This window comes from Diabrotica virgifera, chromosome 7 (genome assembly GCF_917563875.1).
Source record: "Diabrotica virgifera virgifera chromosome 7, PGI_DIABVI_V3a".
Lineage (NCBI taxonomy): Eukaryota > Metazoa > Arthropoda > Insecta > Coleoptera > Chrysomelidae > Diabrotica > Diabrotica virgifera.
In genome coordinates this window covers 7,983,285-8,002,734 of record NC_065449.1, presented here as the reverse complement: position 1 = coordinate 8,002,734, position 19,450 = coordinate 7,983,285, and the positions used below count along the sequence as shown (strand labels likewise).

General features: G+C 34.0%; 1 protein-coding gene across 3 annotated transcripts in view; it reads left to right on the top strand.

Annotated features, from left to right (window-relative positions):
- Positions 1–5,026: 5,026 nt before the first annotated feature.
- The window catches only part of LOC114339977 (A disintegrin and metalloproteinase with thrombospondin motifs 9), a 608,198-nt gene continuing 593,774 nt past the window's right edge, over positions 5,027–19,450 (top strand). For all 3 annotated transcript variants that reach the window (XM_050655672.1, XM_050655673.1, XM_050655671.1), the window contains exon 1: positions 5,027–5,265. The gene's annotated coding sequence lies outside the window, so the exon portion shown is untranslated. The remainder of the gene's footprint in view (positions 5,266–19,450) is intronic.

Genomic DNA, 19,450 nt, shown 5'->3' with positions numbered 1-19,450 from the left:
GAGATGTGGTTTTACAGACGCATTTTAAGATTTTCATGGGTGGATCGTGTGACTAATATTAAGGTCATACGTAGAATGGGCAAGGAATGCGAGATTATTAACACAATCGAGGAAAGCAACTTAGAATAGCTTGGCCATGTTATGAAAAGGTCTTAGAAAAGAGAGGACCAAAGAAAAGAGAAATATATTGGCTTCAAAACCTGAGAAAGCATTTCAATACGTCTACAATCGGATAATTTCGAATAACTGCAACCAAAGTTAGGATAGCCAGGCTGATTGCCAACCTCCGTAACAGTAAGAAGAAGAATAATGTTGATAGTCTATACTATATTAATTGAAATTGAGTGTCTTGATCGATTGAACATCTTTAAAATGGTTTCTTATTGACTTTTAAAATTAGTTAGATCACTCTGTAAGAGTTAATTCTCCTGCTGAATATAGATGGGAAGTGTCGTGGCTGTGATATTGGGAAAATGCGGTATATTACATGAATTAATATTATTGAATATTATTCGGCTAATAGTCTGATTGTCTTTTCTTTCTTCCTCAAATAATATCCCCAACATCTTCCAAGAATCAAGACAGCTTTGCTCGTCGTCAGACTTTCCCGCCTTAGAAAATGCTATTAGGGCTCGTGAATTTAAAATTCAAATTAGTTAGTCGCAACAGTCTGACAGGAGGTACTTCGCTTGATTTTCCATTTTTTAGCCCAATTATAGATTGTATTTTTTGACAACTGTAATTTTTCTACTGCTTCTTCGCTGGTATCACTTACTGTATTGATAGTAGTATTAACTACTGCAAATGTAGCTATAGTATCATTTTTTAGTCCAGTTATGTAGTATGTGTACAGGTACACGACCAAACCTAACATGCTTTCTTGAGGGACTCTCTTTTCTAGTTTTGGTATGTTTTCTGTTTCATATTTTAGCTCCTCACAATGTTGAATGTTATCTTTTATTATTATTACGCTGCCCCTTTTGATGAATTGTCAGAATGTCTAGTGTAGCATACCTTGTATCCTCTAATCTTTAAATGTGTTTCAGATATGCAGAAATCAACTTTCTCTGTATCTAAGATGGCTTGCAGCTCATTTTGATGTTGTAGCAACCTATTGGTATTCCTCTCCTTGATTTGTAGCTGCTTAATTAACCATTTCTTATTTTCGGTATAGCTGCTTTAACCATGTGTTCCAATCTAGTAACTGTTACATCTATTAGAGTTATTTTATCATATATCTTGATGAACTGTTCTAATACCATTTTTAATGTATTTTCAGTTTCCAATTGTTGTTGCGATTGTGTTGCATTTTTTACTACATCACTGTATTTTTTCTTTTCACAAACTGTGATTTTCTGTAGTTTTCACAAACCACGGTGCTATAAATCTGCTTAGCCACACCATGAAAATATGGGAAAGAGTAATTGATAGACGGATACGTGAAGAGACTGAAATATCCGAGAATCAATTTGGCTTTATGCAGGGCAGATCAACAACAGATGCAATTTTCATTATAAGGCAGTTGATGGAAAAATACAGGAATAAAGAAACAAACGCTTATATGGTATTCATTGATCTTGAGAAAGTATATGATATGAGTTCCTCGAGAGTTTCTGTGGTGGTCACTCAATAAGAAAGGAGTCCCTGGTGAATATGGAAAGATTGTGAGGGATATGTATGAGGGAGTAACGACTAGTGTTAGGACAGGTGTGGGAGAGACTGATGAATTTCATGTGAAACTAGGATTGCACCAAGGCTCGGTGCTTAGTCCGTATTTATTCTCATTAGTTTTGGACCAGCTAACAGCGAAAATGCAGGGTAACATTCTATGGTGCTTAATGTATGCTGATGATGTCGTGTTAGTAGGAACTACTGAAAGAGACTTAGAACAAAAACTGTAACAGTGGAGACAAGCTCTGGAGGAAAAAGGTTTAAAACTTAGTAGGACAGAGACACAGTGAATATACGTACCTGGGAGTAATCTTCGATAGAACGGGAAAAGACGATGAGGAAATAAAGAAAAGGGTAACACAAGCTAGAAGAACAATTGGATGCCTAAATGGAATACTTTGGAGCTCCGAAATAGGAATACAGCGAAAATACAACATCTATGAAACACTTATTAAAAGCAGCCTACTTTACGGAGCAGAAACTTGGAGAATAACCGAGAACAACAGGAAAAAATTAGAAGCTGTAGAAATGGATGTGTTTAGAAGATCGTTAGGTATATCCCGTAGGGAAAGAATTCGAAATGAGGAAGTAAGACGACGAATTGGAATAGATGGTTACTTAACAACAGACATTGAGAGGAAACAGTTGATTTGGTATGGTCATGTTCAGAGAATGGAATACACAAGATTGCCCAAAAAGATCTTGGAGTGGGTACCACCAAACCGCAAAAAACGAGGAAGACCCAAAAAGACATGGAAAGAAGGGGTAACCAAAGCAATGAGTACAAGGGATCTTAGAGATGGCCAATGGGATGATAGAAGGACGTGAAAGTTAGGCATCGGACAACGTCGAAAGACGTTCTAAAACCGATACATACAATACAATAGGACAGAGACAGAGTATTTGCAATGTTCATTTAAAGATGGAGTTACTACAAATAAAATGGTATCTTTGGATGGTGAACTGGTTGTAAAAAGCAATAGTTTTAAGTACCTGGGATCGGTATTACAGGGTAATGGAGAAATAGATGGATATGTAGGCAGTATAGAATTAGGGCTGGATGGATGAAGTGGAAGGAAGCGAGTGGTGTGCTGTGTAATAGGAAAATTCCAATGAAGTTGAAAGGAAAATTCTATAAAACAGCCATAAAACCGCCTATGATGTACGGAACTGAATGTTGGGCAGTGAAAAAGAAAGAGGAACAACGAATGCATGTGCAGAGGAACAACGGAAATGAGAATGCTTAGATGGATGAGTGGAGTGACAAAAAAGGATAAAATTAAAAATGAGTATATTGGGGGAAGTCTAGGTGTGGCACCAATTGATGCCCAAATGAGAGAGCATAGGTTGAGATGGTTTGGTCATGTTCAACGTCGAGACGCTAATCACCCAATACGAAGAAATACTGAAGTGCAGATTCCTGAAAGGAGTAGGAGAGGAAGACCGAAGAAGACGTGGGGGAGACGATTAGGCAGGACATGTTGGTAAAGGGGATTAATATTGATATGACCCAAGATAGAATTGACCCAATATGAAAATTATCCACGCCAGAATACACTCTAAACTGGAGCTGGATATTAGTGACACTCAATATGGGTTCCGCAATGGTATAGGTACCAGAGAGGCATTATTCTCCTTCAACGTGCTGACACAGAGATGTTTGGATGTTAACCATCCTCTTTACGTCTGTTTTATAGACTACAATAAGGCGTTTGATAAAGTAAAACATGATCGACTCATGGAAATCCTATAAAATAAAAACCTAGATGAAAGAGATTTAAGACTAATAACACACCTCTATTACAATCAGCGAGCAATAGTAAGAATTGAAAAAGAAACATCTGAAGAAATGGAAATAAAGAGAGGAGTCAGGCAAGGCTGCATACTATCACCTCTATTATTTAACGCTTATTCTGAAGAGGTAATGCGAGAAACTCTGGAAGATGAAACAGTCGGCATAAGAGTAAATGGAGTCTTAGTTAACAACATCAGATATGCAGATGATACAGTAATAATAGCCGATAGTTTACAAGACCTGCAAAGACTCATGAGTAAAATAGTAAGGTGTAGTAGGGAGTACGGACTCTTTCTCAATATCAAAAAGACGAAGTTTATGAAAATTAGTAAAAACAACCATAATACTAACGAAATCTTGATAGTAGAGGGCCAGCAGATCGAAAGAGTAAAAAAGTACACTTACCTAGGAACACTTATAACAGAAAATAATGACTACACTGCAGAAATAAAAGTCAGAATCGAAAAAGCACGTTCTAATTTTATAAAAATGAAAAAGGTCCTATGTAGCAAAGATTTAACATTAGCTCTTAAAGTACGCCTAACAAAATGTTACGTCTACAGTGTTCTATACTATGGAGTGGAATCATGGACGTTAAATGTAGAGACAATGAGACGACTTAACGCCTTTGAAATGTGGACCTATAGAAAAATTATGAGGGTTTCCTGGGTAGATAGAGTTACAAACAATGAAGTACTGAGAAGAATAGGTAAAGAAAAGGAAGTTGAACTTACAATTAAAGAAAAGAAGCTACAGTATCTCGGACATGTGATGCGGGGCGAGAAGTATGGTATCCTACGACTCATAATGCAGGGAAAGATAGATGGCAGAAGAAGCATCGGAAGAAGACGAATTTCATGGTTGAAGAACCTGAGAGAGTGGTTTGGATGCAGCTCGAAACAACTATTTAGAGCTACTGCCTCAAAAATTAAAATAGCTATGATGATTGCCAACCTCCGTAGCGGAGATGGCACCTGAAGAAGAAGAAGAAGATAGAATTGTATGGAGAAATGCAATTAGGGAAGCCGACCCCGCATAGGGATAAGGCAAAGAGAATGATGATAAATGACTGTATTTTTTCTTTTCAGTGACTGTTTGCGCTTTTGGTTTTTCCTTCTCATAACTACCTACTGTATATTTTTGGCTACGCAATCCTCATCCTCGATAGTTTGCAGGATGATTTTCAGAACATAAATGAATGCGTTTATGTTCCTCTTTTAGTGGTTTCTGACAACTTTTTTATTTAGTTCGATCACCCTGTAAGAGTTAAAGCTCCTGCTGAATTTATTACCTATGATGAAGAAGTATCGTAGCTGTGACATTGGCAAATGCGTTATTATTATTTATTAATTCTGAATATTACCCGATTTATTGTCTTCTCGTTTGTGGAAATTATTCTTCCTTAAACAAAACAATATCCCCAACATCAAGAGAAAAAAAATCCTCCTGGAATCAAGACAGCTTTGCTCATCGTCAGACTTTCCCGCCTTAGAAATTGCTAGAGTAGTGTGCCATGCTTAGCTGTTAGCTGACCGGCTCGTGAATTCAAAATTCAAGTCAAGTTAGTTAGTCGCCAACAGTCTGACAGGAGCTACTTCGCGCGTCTGCCTCTTCAACTTCACGTCTCGTGTCGTGGTGTGAATGTGAAATTGAAACATTTGGAACTGCATAGCGCGGTCTACCGGTGTTTTTTCCGTTCACGGTGGATTTTTTTCGAGAAAAAATTCATTCGCTAAGACAGTTTTCGAGGAGGACTTGTTGTGGTTTAGACGAGTGAAGTGCCCAATTTGGACGATTTGGTAAGTCAGTTTTCTTTCTATTACATTGTCACAATTTACAATGTGCAAGAAATTTTGTATTTTTATTTAAGCAGGTAGTTTTACATCATATTTCTCTCTGTTTTCTTTGATTTACGCACGATTTTGTTGTGATTTATGTAGAGAATTTTTTTTTATTAATTTTTCATCTATTTTGTTATTTTTTTCTGGCAAAATATATTTTGTCCTTTTTTTGGTCCCAGCCAGCCCCCTTGTTCACTAGATATTTCTAAATATTTTTAAAAATAATTAAAGCAAAACTCATGGAAATTGATATTTCTTACGAATTTGTCCTTAATTTTACATCTATTTTGTTTTTTTTTTGGCACATTTTGGCATATTTTTTAATTTACTATTTTAGTTGGGCATAAGCCAAAATTTAAGTTTGAAATTAAATTTATATGAACTTTTGATTTCCACTTCGGAAATCATTCTCAAAATACAAAACATTAACAAATTAAACAAATTTTGTTTTGTTGTTTGGTAAAAAATTCTTTTAATAATAACTGAATTTTTTCTGACTCATTCATATCGACATTTCAGACATATATATTACACAATTTAAAGGAGATGAATTTAAAATGATATTGCGAATATTTTTGAGTTGCGTTCCTGGGGCGACTTTATTGGAAGACAATTCACTACATCAGAGGTTCTCAATCTGTGGTACATGTACCACTGGTGGTACATATCATTATTGGCGGTGGTACACAAAACACAGAAAAAATTAAAATAGTAGTACTTAGTAAGTATTGATGATACAATTTAAAAATATAGGTGGTACCAAAAATAATAAAAATAACTGTAGGTGGTACATCACTCAAAAAGGTTGAGAACCGCTGCACTACATTATATGAAATTAAATTTAACTGAAGAATCCCGTCAGAAAAACCGTAGCATCAAATTTGTCTTTAAAAAGACAACCACATGCAATGATCAAATTTTTTAAAAATAGTGGTAATTTCTTTCTATTTATTGATTTCCTCTTTTAATATGAGTAACCAGATCCTACTACATTCTGCCAAGAAATTTGTGAACAATTGGTTTCATTAAATATAAAATGAGATATTGGTGTTAATTTTGAGAGTAAAATAAATGTAGGGCAAAATACTTACCATGTCGACATATTATTATTATTAAGTATGAAGTTTTTTTCTTCCTGGTTTTTTCCTCATGATTTACTATGGGATTACTAACAGGAGAATTTTATTATAATCATTGCACATGGTTGTCTTTTTAAAGACCAATCATTTATATTTTTTCTAACGGATATTCTTCGGAAAGTTAAAGTTAATTTCATGTAATCGAATGAATTATCTTCCAAAATAGTCGTTCCAGGAACGCAACTTAAAAATATTGGCAAAATCATTTTAAAATAATCTACTTACTGTGCAGATGACACCGTGATCATGGCAAACTCTGCTGAACAACTTCAACTACTAACTATTTAAATCCATATAATAAATATAATATTATACCATATAATAAACTAGTCATTTGCCATGTGGTGTTACAGAAGGATGCTTAGAATAGCCTGGACACAGAAGGAAACGAACAATTGCGAGAAATGGACAAAGAATACGAAATAATAAACATAATAAATTAAGACAGTTACAGTTCTTACGATGTCAGTTGGACAATTATAAAAACAAAATTTGACACCAAGTGTCGGCTTCTTCTGTAAAACATAGGCGGCGCAATAGAAATTAATAAATTTTTATTTTTAAATTATTATTAAGGTCTAATATTTCTTAAACAGTAAATATTCACATTTCTTTATGAAATTGCCATCAAATATGATTAAAAATACATAATACAAATGCAATTTAATGTGCAAAACTAAAGAAATGAGACTACAATTTGAATACAAAAATAAAATACTTACATGAAAACGAACAATTCGCCTTCCATATTGTAATACACTTAAAATTCTAATGTTCAACAATATGCTCATGCATAGGTAGTGGTTACATATTGTAGTTTCTATGACTCATAAGCAGTGGTACTTATTTTTATATTGACCATTAGCTCCGATGATGACAATTTTGTCGAAAGCGCTTAACAAAGGAAATAAAATACTACTTTTATACACTTTAATACATAATATATATCATACGAGTGATGTCATCCCTATTCGTGTGATGACGTAATCGATGATTTTTAAAATGAGAGTAGGGATCGTAAGATAGCTCATTTTAAAGGTTACTGAATTTTGTATTCAGTAATGTAAATACTAATACAATTGTTTATATAGGGTGTCCAAATTTTTTTTCAATTAAATTAATTGACTCTACTTGACAAAAAAATTGACTAAAAGAAAAATGTATGTAATTTATTTAATTCAAAATACAATTTTACTGTTGTCACAATAGACAAAAATGTTAATATAATAAATAAACATTGTTTTTCGCTAAAATTCAATGTTTAAACCAGCTCCCGCCAACCACCTACCTCTTGGAAGTCTGAACATTTAATTTAAGCGAAAAGCAATGCTTATTTGTCAAATTTTTTTTTTCTATTTTCTGACAGCATGAGAATGTATTTTGAATTAAATAAATTAAATACATCCTTCTTTTTTTGTCAATTTATTTAATTTAAAAAATATTTTTTGGATACTCTTTACAAATAAATATGTTAATATTTATATTACTAAATACAGAATTAAATAACCTCTCAAATGAGACATCACGCGACCCTAGTCTCATTAAAAAAAATCATCGACTACGTCATCACACCCATATGGATGACGCCCCTCGTATGATATATATATATATATATATATATATATGCCAAAATATCAAAGTTTAAAAATAAAAATCGACCTGTTTCGGGATGTTTCTTTAAAGTCGCAGGTTTACGAAATAACGAATTTATTCCAAACATTTGCACCATACTGTATTTATATTAAATAACAATTATGGTTTTAATTAAATAAGAATTTACATACCTAAATCGTCCATTGGATTGTCACTAGTATTCTCGTTGGTATCACATTCAAACGGTCGCCAAAAAGCCATATTTAATAAGTATTTACAACTTATTCCTACTGTATAACTTAAAACACAAGCCTGCCTTTTGCAAAAAAAAAAAATAAAAATATACGTGCGCTTACTGTCGCATTACGACGATACTGGTTATATCGCTGAGAAACCCGAGATCGCATTTTTTGCCAGATAACGATAAAGTCTTAGCGTAAGCACTTCCGAAGAATTTGACTAATTACACTTCAGCAATGCCCAATAAGATAAGTTAGACAGCAATATGTCAAAGCTGCGCCTATCTGGATAATACCTGTAGTGATCAATTACAAAAATGTTTATATTTATTTCTATGCTCGTCGTAGAATCAATGACTGGACCCCAAAAATTCGTCTGTTCCAGTTGACATCGTATTAACTTTTATTAAAATTTAAAATTAATAATTAAAAGTACACAATACAAATGACATTTAATGTACTTATTAATTTGAAAACTAAAAAATAAAATACAATTTTAATATAAAAACAAAATAATTATAAGTATATCACGACGGACGACGACACTGTTTATTTGTGTTTATATTGCATGCCGGCTTTGAAAAATGAGAAGGCATTTTTGAGAGATAACGATATGCTTTAAGCCTAAGTATATCCGAAAAATTTGACCAATTACATTTCAGTATTGTCCAATAAGATGCGTTAGAAAGTAATAAGCCACACCAGTGTCCATGTGGACAATGTACGGGGAATGATCAATTACAAAAATGTTTATCTTACACATTACACATTATAAATCTCTATGCTCGCGTAGAATTATTGACCGGACCCCAAAAATTCGTCTGGTTCAATTCAGATCGTATGAACAGTACAATATCTGGGACACGTAATGAACGACAGCAATAGAAAATGTTAATACTCATAATACAGGGAAAGATAAGAGGGGTATAGGAAGATTGATTTATTTGTTAATGATGTTTCATATCGAATTTCTCTCCGTACTCTCCTTTTCGTCGTACATCTGCCTCTCCTATCACTGTCCACTTTATTTTCTTAATTTCTGAACTTAATTAATGAACCACTCAGTTGTGTGATGTTTTTGTGTATATTTTGTGTGCCTGTTTCTGTTGGTTTTTATCGAAACTCTGTTATTTTAGAATCTACAGAGTTTATGGGATTGCCTCCAGTTTCAGTGCGATATTCTGAAACATCTCTACTCACCTGGGATAAATCGTTTCGGACCTTTCAAAAGGAGTGTTTTAGCCGTAACTGGCAGCCAGGTTGACAAGTACCTGTTGGTCCATAAAAGGAATTGGCTTGTACCTACCCTCTTACCCACCGGTAAACCTGGAATTTCATGTTGGATGAATGGTAAATCGGGAATTCCCTTATCCGTCACATGGGGAATTATTGATTTAGCCTATAAATAGTATAAATTTATATTATGTATATGTTAGATTGATCAGTCAATTGGGGAAGCTATTTACGAACTTGGTTTTCCACAATAATTTACAGAAACCAAATGGTAAAATTGATACGAAGCAAAAAAAAAATCATCAGTATGTCCATATTAACAAAAAATTTTAAAAGGCGCCATTTGAATTCATGCATACATATTGTACCTATTTTTAACCAGCTATTGGTACTGTGTACTAGTACGCATACAATAAACGTGTAGTTCATTATCGGTATATAAATGTAGATAATAAATTAAAAATTTAAATAGCTTTTATCGTTTTTTCGTAATATATAAAAACCAAAAGTTGAAGGTCGGCTATATTCTAACAGTAGCGAGTACTATACATACGTTGCAAAACTATTTTTGTTACAATTTATGTTAATTTTATACTAAGATGAAAACAAGTGACAATAATTCGTTCAATATATATCTACATGTATACACCACGAGTCATCGAAAGAATCACGACGCTTAAGTGGAACTGGGCAGGCCATTTAGCTAGAACACAAGATCTGCGGTGGACAACAGGAATTATGGAATGGAGGCCCATAAACTATAAAAGAACTCGAGGACGACCACCGACGACATAAAAAGAGTAGGGGGAAACTGGCTACAATTGGCTCAGTGTAGAGAACACTGGAAAGAACTGAGGGAGGCCTATGTCCAGCAATGGATATCAATATCTGATTGATATGATGATGATGACACCACGAAAGTACCTCTATCTTTCAGAAACAAATTTCTGTAATTTATTTTATAAGGGTAATAGTATTCAGTGTTACCTGAAAGACTTATCAGCAACGAAAATCACCGAGTACTCACCTTGGAAGGCAACACGGAAGTTAAATCGACCTCAAATTAACCTGCAAATCCCCCTATTCAAATAGGTAATGGAAGATGGGCAAGAAGCAACAAAGAAAAAGCTGAATCCTTTGCCTATTACATGGTGAATGTGTCACAGCCAAACCCTACAGACAACAACCTTGACATAACAAACGAGACCCAATAGTTTGTAGAATCACCGTATCAACTTTAACTACCCTTGGAACAATTCACTAAGGAACAAGTCCACTAGAAGGTATAATCAGACTTGAACTCTAAAAAGTCTTCTGGATACGATCTGACTACCGCTAAATTCTTAAAAGAACTCTCCAAAAAATAAATTCTGTACTAGACACAGATCTTCAATGCGATCTTAAGAACGGGCTATTACCTCATTCTATGGAAAGTGGCACAAATTATTGCAATTCCTAAGCCAGGTAAACCTACAAAAGATATTAAATTATATAGATCAATCAGTCTACTTCCGATGGTGTCAAAGATTTTTGAAAAACTACTGTTGGATAGGTTACAACCAATTTTTGCAGAATACCAACCAATACCTAACCACCATGCACCAGTTTGGATTCAGACAACAACATGCCACCACCAACTTGAACAAATACATAGCCTGTAATGTTCTTCATGAAGATCTAGATTCTAGAAGAATGGAAATACTGTTCGCAGCCTTTTTGGATATTTCTCAAGCCTTTGATAGATTCTGGCACACTGGTCTACTCTACAAACTTGAGAAGTCCTTCCGTTAAATTATTTCCTTACCCTCAAGTTCTACCTCTATGACCGGCATTCATTCAAATAGTACATGTCAGCTGTCATTTGCTCAATCACATTCACAAGATCGGTGTGTCCTTCCCAATACCACAGCATTATGTCACCACCACCAAAACTAACGCTGTGTATCAGGTTACAAGGGGACTACCGTTCGCGAACACTTCTGTAGATGAAGTTTCGTTAATCTCGCTCCCATAACTGAATTCTGATCTCATCTATGAACAAACTATTTTTCCACTGCTCGATAGTCCTATTAACATGTCCAATTAAAATATTCCATATTTTTACCTATGAGCGTATATACAATAAAACCTGTGTTACCGACCACCTGCCAAAACCGGCAACTTGTACTAACGGTCAGTTTAAAAATTCCCCAAACCAATTATATGTAGACTACACAAACTGGCAATACCGGCCACCTTTCTATATCTATTCTTTCATTTTTAGTGGCCGTTACTGACAGGTTTTACTGTACCGCATTTTACACATACATGCTCCAATTATTGGGATTGAACTGAAGGACAGTAAAACTCGTAAGGATATGAATATCTGATATTTTGAGTAATGCTATCCTCTGATTCATCATCATCCAGCCTTATGCATCGAAAGTTGAACATAGGCCTCCCCTAATTTCTTCCAGTTTTGTCGATCTTGGGCTTTCTGGAACCAATTCCCAGCAATCCTTTTGACGTCGACTGTCCATCGTGTAGGTGGTCTACATCTTCTGTCTGCTCGTAGTCTCCACACTGTAATTTTTTGGGTCCACCTCCCATCCTTCATTCTGACTAACTATCCTGGTTAGCCTACCCTCTGATACAAACAAGCTACTAAAAAATTATATTTATATAGACAATAACGATAAATTTAAATACATTAAACGACGTCGTATGTACACTAATGTCCCCTCCATCTTGTCGTATGCCATCGTAATAAGCAAAGTTCCCCTTCCCACTTCTCTACGACGTAATTTATAGATGTTCCCCAGAACCGAATATATTTTGATTCAACTTAATGGTAGGGGAGCCCAAGCAGGGATTTTTGCAGTTACTCGAGCGCATCAGATTAGCATATGGAGAGAAACATGGTACCCTGCAGATGTACCTCTACCATATATTATTGGCTCTTAACACAGGGAAGTTCGTTAAGGGGGACCCGAAAAAAAATCTATCCTTAATAAAAATACATACTCGAAATTGTCAGATTAAAATAAGGTAAATTAAGGACATGCAAAACAGTGTATATTTTAAAAATCTAACGATTTGAGCCGGGCGTAAGGAATGGGTGAGTCCCAAAGTTTCACAAGAAAAACGAATATTTCGCGAAATATATGCTCAATATTTTTTAAAAATCTATCGAATGATACCAAACACGACTTCCCACGGAGAGGGGTGGGGGTAAATTTAATATTTTCAATACGAATATCGCGATATTTCGCGAAATGAACTTCAGATCGAAAAATTGTAAAATACACTTATTCAATATTTGAATGGGTTAAAACCAAAGTGGTGTAAGTCATATTTTTGAAATGATGTAGGCGTTGCTTTATAATCTTAATATACAGAGAGAGTCTGTAAAGTGGAATAAATTCAATATCTCAAATACTAATTGTTTTTTTGGAAAATGCTCAGACCCGTCGATTAGTATTTCAAATTGTCCTTTTTTACATTCAATAATAATGTATACAGGTTGTCCCAATTTAGAGATATGACGTCATCGTCGATTTTCTTAAATGGCAACACTGTCATTTTGATAGCTAATTTGATAGGGTTTGTAAAGTTATACATAACTGCAAAATATCAAATTTTTATTCTCTACCATTTACAAGATAATAGAAAATAACAAAGTTATATCTGTAATTTGGAATGTATTCAATAATTAAAATACTAACTGTTTTTTTGAAAAATGCTCAGACCCGTCGATTAGTATATCAAATTGTCCTTTTTGACATATAATAATAATGTATACAGGGTGTCCCAATTTAGAGATATGACGTCATCGTTGATTTTCTTAAATGGCAACACTGTCATTTTGATAGCTATTTTGATAGGGTGTGTAAAGTTATACACAACTGCAAAATTTCAAATTTGTATTCTCTACCATTTAGATGATAATAAAAAATAACAAAGTTATGAAAAAGAAGTAATCAACTAATAATTGAATTTACTTATTTCAATAAATTAAGCAAAAACTCATAATGTTGCCCTCAATTATTGTCAAATTGTCAATGGGCAACGTTATGAGCATTTGCTTAATTGAAATAAATAAATTCAATTATTATTTGATTACTTCTTGTTCTTCATAACTTTGTTATTTTTTATTATCTTGTAAATGGTAGGGAATAAAATTTTGAAATTTTTCAGATGTGTATAACTTTACACACGCTATCAAAATAGCTATCAAAATGATAGTGTTGCCATTTAAGAAAATCAACGATGACGTCATATCTCTAAATTGGGACACCCTGTATACATTATTATTATATGTCAAAAATGACAATTTGATATACTAATCGACGGGTCTGAGCATTTTTCAAAAAAACAGTTAGTATTTTAATTATTGAATATATTCCAAATTACAGATATAACTTTGTTATTTTCTATTATCTTGTAAATGGTAGAGAATAAAAATTTGATATTTTGCAGTTATGTATAACTTTACAAACCCTATCAAATTAGCTATCAAAATGACAGTGTTGCCATTTAAGAAAATCGACGATGACGTCATATCTCTAAATTGGGACACCCTGTATACATTATTATTGAATGTCAAAAAGGACAATTTGAAATACTAATCGACGGGTCTGAGCATTTTCCAAAAAAGCAATTAGTATTTGAGATATTGAATTTATTCCACTTTACAGACTCTCTCTGTATAGACCTCTTCAAAGAAAAAGTGGGGTTAGTTTTTACTGTATTACTTACTGTACTACCTAGACCACTGTAAGTACTTAGACCACTTTTCCTGATTTTCCTGATGAAAAGAGGTTTATTTATCAAGATTATAAAGCAAGACTTACATCATTTCACAAATATCACTTCACAACTTTGGCTTTAACACCCTCATTTTTAAAAAATCTATCGAATGGCACCAAATACGACCCCCCACGGAGGTAGGGTGGGGGTTACTTTAAAATCTTAAATAGGAGCCCCATTTTTTATTGCAGATTTTGATTCCTTACGTAAAAATAAGTAATTTTTATTCGAAACATTTTTTCGAATTATGGATAGATGGCGTTATAATCGGAAAAAACGATTGTTGAAAATCGAAAATTAAATTAAAAAATAGAAAGTCCCCACTAAAATGGAAAAATTTACCTTACCTTTTTTTTCAGGACCTAATAATCACAACCCAATAGGTCCCCAAAGCGCTCGAGTGACTGCACATTTAGCATCCTTTACTCCCCTACTATAATATTCCCTTTAGATATCTTGTTATCTTTAAAGGCAAGTAAGTGTACATAGAGCTTATATGAAGCAAATGCTAAAAGCACAAACTCCTATCGACCAGAGATCACATAGTGTCTGTGTTACCTATAAAATAAAAAGTCACCCAGTCGATAAAGTTGATTGACACCTACCACAAAAACAAACGAATGGGCAGCACTACTTTTGTTTTCAAAGGAAGACGTATTAGTATTCATTTATGATGTTGTTGGCATGTTGGCGTTTTTGTGTAACGCTAGGCTATTGTTTAACAATGTTGACGAAAACGTTTTGGAAGAAATTTCAAGGTCGCTCATAAAAAAAAAGGAAAAATATGGCGTGATGATGTAAAGCCATCGAGATCACGTTTTTAAGAGGATGGGCGGTGCGGTGGTTAATTTTTTAAAGAGAGGAAGACGGATGTAAACCTTATAAAACAGAAAACAGCCAGTGTATTTATGTTATATGGATAGAATTTAAGTGATAAGAGTGGGCTGATGGGCTGGACACCTTGAATCAGTATATTCGTTGCCAATATAGACAAACCAGCTTTCTTTTTGTTTTCTGTTATCATCACCCATATCTCGAATACATAACATAATATTGGTATTTGTGCCGGATTTAAGGTACTTGCGGCCCTAGGCCAAATTGAATACCCCGAGGGACCCACGATAACTTCACGATTATGTAATTAAAGCATAAAGCATATAATATTAATACATCACGTTTATTTTAATTTTACTTTTTAAAATTTGTACAAAAATGGTACTACAAAAAGTACATTGGTAAATCACATTGAACATTTTGACAGGCGATATTTTGCGCCTCTGCCCTTAATTGTTACAATTAAATAGCATTTGGTTCATCCGGTGGAAAAGTAGATACGGGTGACAGCAAAAGACTAAAAAAAAGCGGAGTTGAAAAGACATTATAAGTAAAAAAACAAGGGAAATAATATGAACTGTATAACAGTAATAGGCTACGGTACTGAAAATAAAAATATTAAGAATACCACAAATAAACTTTTAGATCCAGAGAAACACTCACTCTTTCCGCCACGAACCGTTGTGAAAGGCCTTCTTCAACTAAATCGAGAATTCTTATACGGTCAAACTCAGAAATTAAAGTACGATTCATTTTTAATCACGTTTTCAAAAATTTCACCAGAATAAAATTTTCAAATGTTTACACCTTAGCAAAACCAGGTGAATTAGATGGGTAATCAAATAAAATAAAAAACCAAAAATGGTACATTTTTTATAAACAAGGCCCATTAAATATGTGATAAAGATACGGATTTATAAAAGCGTAAACATCGTGAATACGAGGGGTGATGCATAACTTTTGAAACTATGTGTATTATTAAAAAACCATTTTAACACTTTTTTTCTTTTCTCGATTGAGTATTAGTTTTTGTTGTACAGTATATAAATTATTACAATCACTGAATACATAATTAGTGAAAAAATAATCATATTTATTAACTGAATTAATAATTTGCAATTATACAAGTAACAGTTATTCAAGAAAATTCAAAAGCCATCTCTTTAAAGTTAATGATGATATTGTCAAGTGGTCAAATATTGTAAGTCAAATATACATAATTGTATATTTGCAGACCAGTGAGAATTTTACTACACGTAATTTGCCGTGTAAAGACAGAATAGCCGAAAAAATAGGGATAGCCGTAAAATATTTGCGTATTATGTACCGATGGCCTTAAAGCCTAAGGCTTGAAAAAACTCTTAGCATTTGAAACAAATCTAACCAAACTAGACAATCTAGGATCTTCGTCAATTTTTGATTCTTTTCTGATCTTTCTCCAGATGCATTAGATGTCATCATGCATAGTAGAATGCGCAAAGCCGTGTCCATATTCAGACACGGCTTTTTTTACACATTTTTTTTACCAAAAAAGTTTTTTTTACAAAAAGCTGCGGCCCCCTTTTGCTCGCGGCCCTAGGCCGCGGCCTAGTCGGCCTAGCGGTAAATCTGGCATTGCATAATGGTTTTGTAGACCCTAATTTTCGATTTAGAGTGTTTGTTTTTAGAGTTAACTTGGGTATCATGGACTTTATATTATCTGCCTTATCATTTAATATAATCGATTCGTTAACGGTAAACTGCAAAGTATAAAGAAACGTGTTTTCACGTATGTATTATTTCCTCCCTTAAATTTTTATTTTATTTTTATTTTTCACTGTTATAAATCTATTCCACTATTATAAATCTACTGAACCATACACACATGTCCAAAAATTTGGAACACGTACCTACAAATAATATATATCTACGTCGATGGCGGTTTCAAAACTGTTGTCGATATTCATTCTAAAACCTTTTTAAACGAAAATGAAAAAAAATTGGAATCGTTTTTGTATTATTTTGGTCGCATTTAAATGAGTAGTGTATTTACACACTAATTCAGTCTTTGTTTAAATTTGATTTGAGCCGTTTAAAAATGCCTAGAAACGCAATATCTCATTTTGACAGATCTAGAGTAATTGCTTTGTTACAACATGGCTTTATTCAAAGTGAGATCGCGAATATTGTTGATTGTACTCATTGTGCTGTATCGAAAATAAATAAAATACAAGATACAAATGACGTGAACGATCGCCCCAGAAGTGGCAGAGGTCGATGTACAACAGCAGCACAACGCCAGATAACATTGATAGCTCGAAGAAATTTTATGGAATTTACAAGTTGTATATCCAGAGAAATTGCTAGGCTTCAAGGACTGAATATTTCACGGCAAAAAGAAGTAAATCTAAAAGAAGTAAAAGAAGATAAATTTGTATCGTAGAAGACCCTTACGTGTTCCTAAACTAACCAACCAACACAAAATGGTAAGGTTGCAATGGGCTAGAGAAATGGTGCATCATGGTCCTAACTGGAATAACATGATGTTCTTTCATGAATCAAAAATTGGCTTGGTTTCTGATTCGCGAAGAACACTGGTTTGGAGCGCCGCAGGATGACAAGTCCGACTAAAAACAGCCCAAACCGCGTGTCCCATTTGAAGTTGGCAGTATTATGGTTTGGGGTGGTATTATGAGTGGTACACGGACGCCACTGCTGGTTCTGGTGAGAAGAGTCCCTGGTGCTGTGTACATCGAGGAAGTTTTAAATCCTGTCGTGCGTCTATTCTGAGAGGCAGTAGGTGATGAATTTGTGTTTATGCATGACAACGCACCTCCTCTTCGAACAGCAGCAGTACAAAATTTTCTGGAAAAAGAAGGTATATCCACATTACAGTGGTACTTGAATTCCCCCGACATAAAAGTCATTGTACATTCTCAAAACACGCATCAAGAAGCGAAACAATCCCCCTATAAACACTTCGAGAAGTAAAAGATGCTGCTCGTGAAGAATGGGATAGTCCATGCGGTGAGACCGCTGCCGTCTGGAAAAAATTCTGATTCGGATTCTTTGTGGATTTCTATTCAAAAATGTCCCCTTTAAACAGATCTGAAGGGTGCCGGGTGGAATTTTTGGGCAGAAATTGTTTAAACAATTTTTTTAAACAAATACAAAAGATCATGTTTTTTTGCTCTGGAGCATAAATTTTTAGATTTCTTGGGTCAATCTAAACAAGAAAGGTATCTTGTAATTTTTCTCAGAAATTGATAGTTTTAGAGTTATAGACGATTTAAAATCTGAAAAATGCGAAAATACGCATTTTCGAGGCTTAAAAACTCATATTTAAATTATTATTTTTGAGGTTGCCAGATACTTATATTGAAGACTAAACATTCAGCTTCAAGATTCTGAAGAGTGATCGCGTCTAACTTTAATTTATACCGTTGTTTTTTAATTGTTAAATATGCGTGTTTATCCGATTTTTTTGCCGGTGCGGCGCGCTCCATTTCAAAAATCTCATATTTTCCTCCGAAAAATATGTTTTCTAGATTCTTTGTGACATTCTAAATAAAATAAGCTTCTTGCCATTTTTCTCAAAAGTTAATAGTTTTCAAGTTATAAGCGATTTAAAATCCGAAAAATGACAAAAAACGCATTTTCGGATTTTAAATAGCTTATAACTTTAAAACTGTTAACTTTTGAAAAAAATGTCAAGAAACTTGTTTTATTTAGAATATCCCAAATAATCTTGAAAAAATATTTTACGGAGGAAAATATGAGGTTTTTGAAATAGAGCGCGCCGCACCGGCAAAAAAATCGGATAAATGGGCATAATTAACAATTAAAAAACAACGGTATAAATTAATGTTAGACGCGATCACTCTTCAGAATCTTGAAGCTGAATGTTCAGTCTTCAATCTAAGTATCTGGCAACCTCAAAAATACTAATTTAAATATGAGTTTTTAAGCCTCAAAGATGCGTATTTTCGCATTTTTTAGATTTTAAATCGCCTATAACTCCAAAACTATCAATTTCTTTAAAAAAATATAAGATACCTTTCTTGTTTAGATTGACCCAAAAAATCTAAAAATGTATGTTCCAGAGCAAAAAAACATGATCTTTGGTATTTGTTTAAAAAAATTGTTTAAACAATTTCGGCCCAAAAATTCCGCCCGGCCCCCTTCAGATTTGTTTAAAGGGGACATTTTTGAATAGGAATCCACAAAGAAACCGAATCAGAAATTTTTCCAGACGGGAGCGGTCTTACCACATGGACTAGGAGAGATTTCCGCAAGTCCAGCTCGACCAGTTAATCGGCAGCATGCCAAATCCTAATG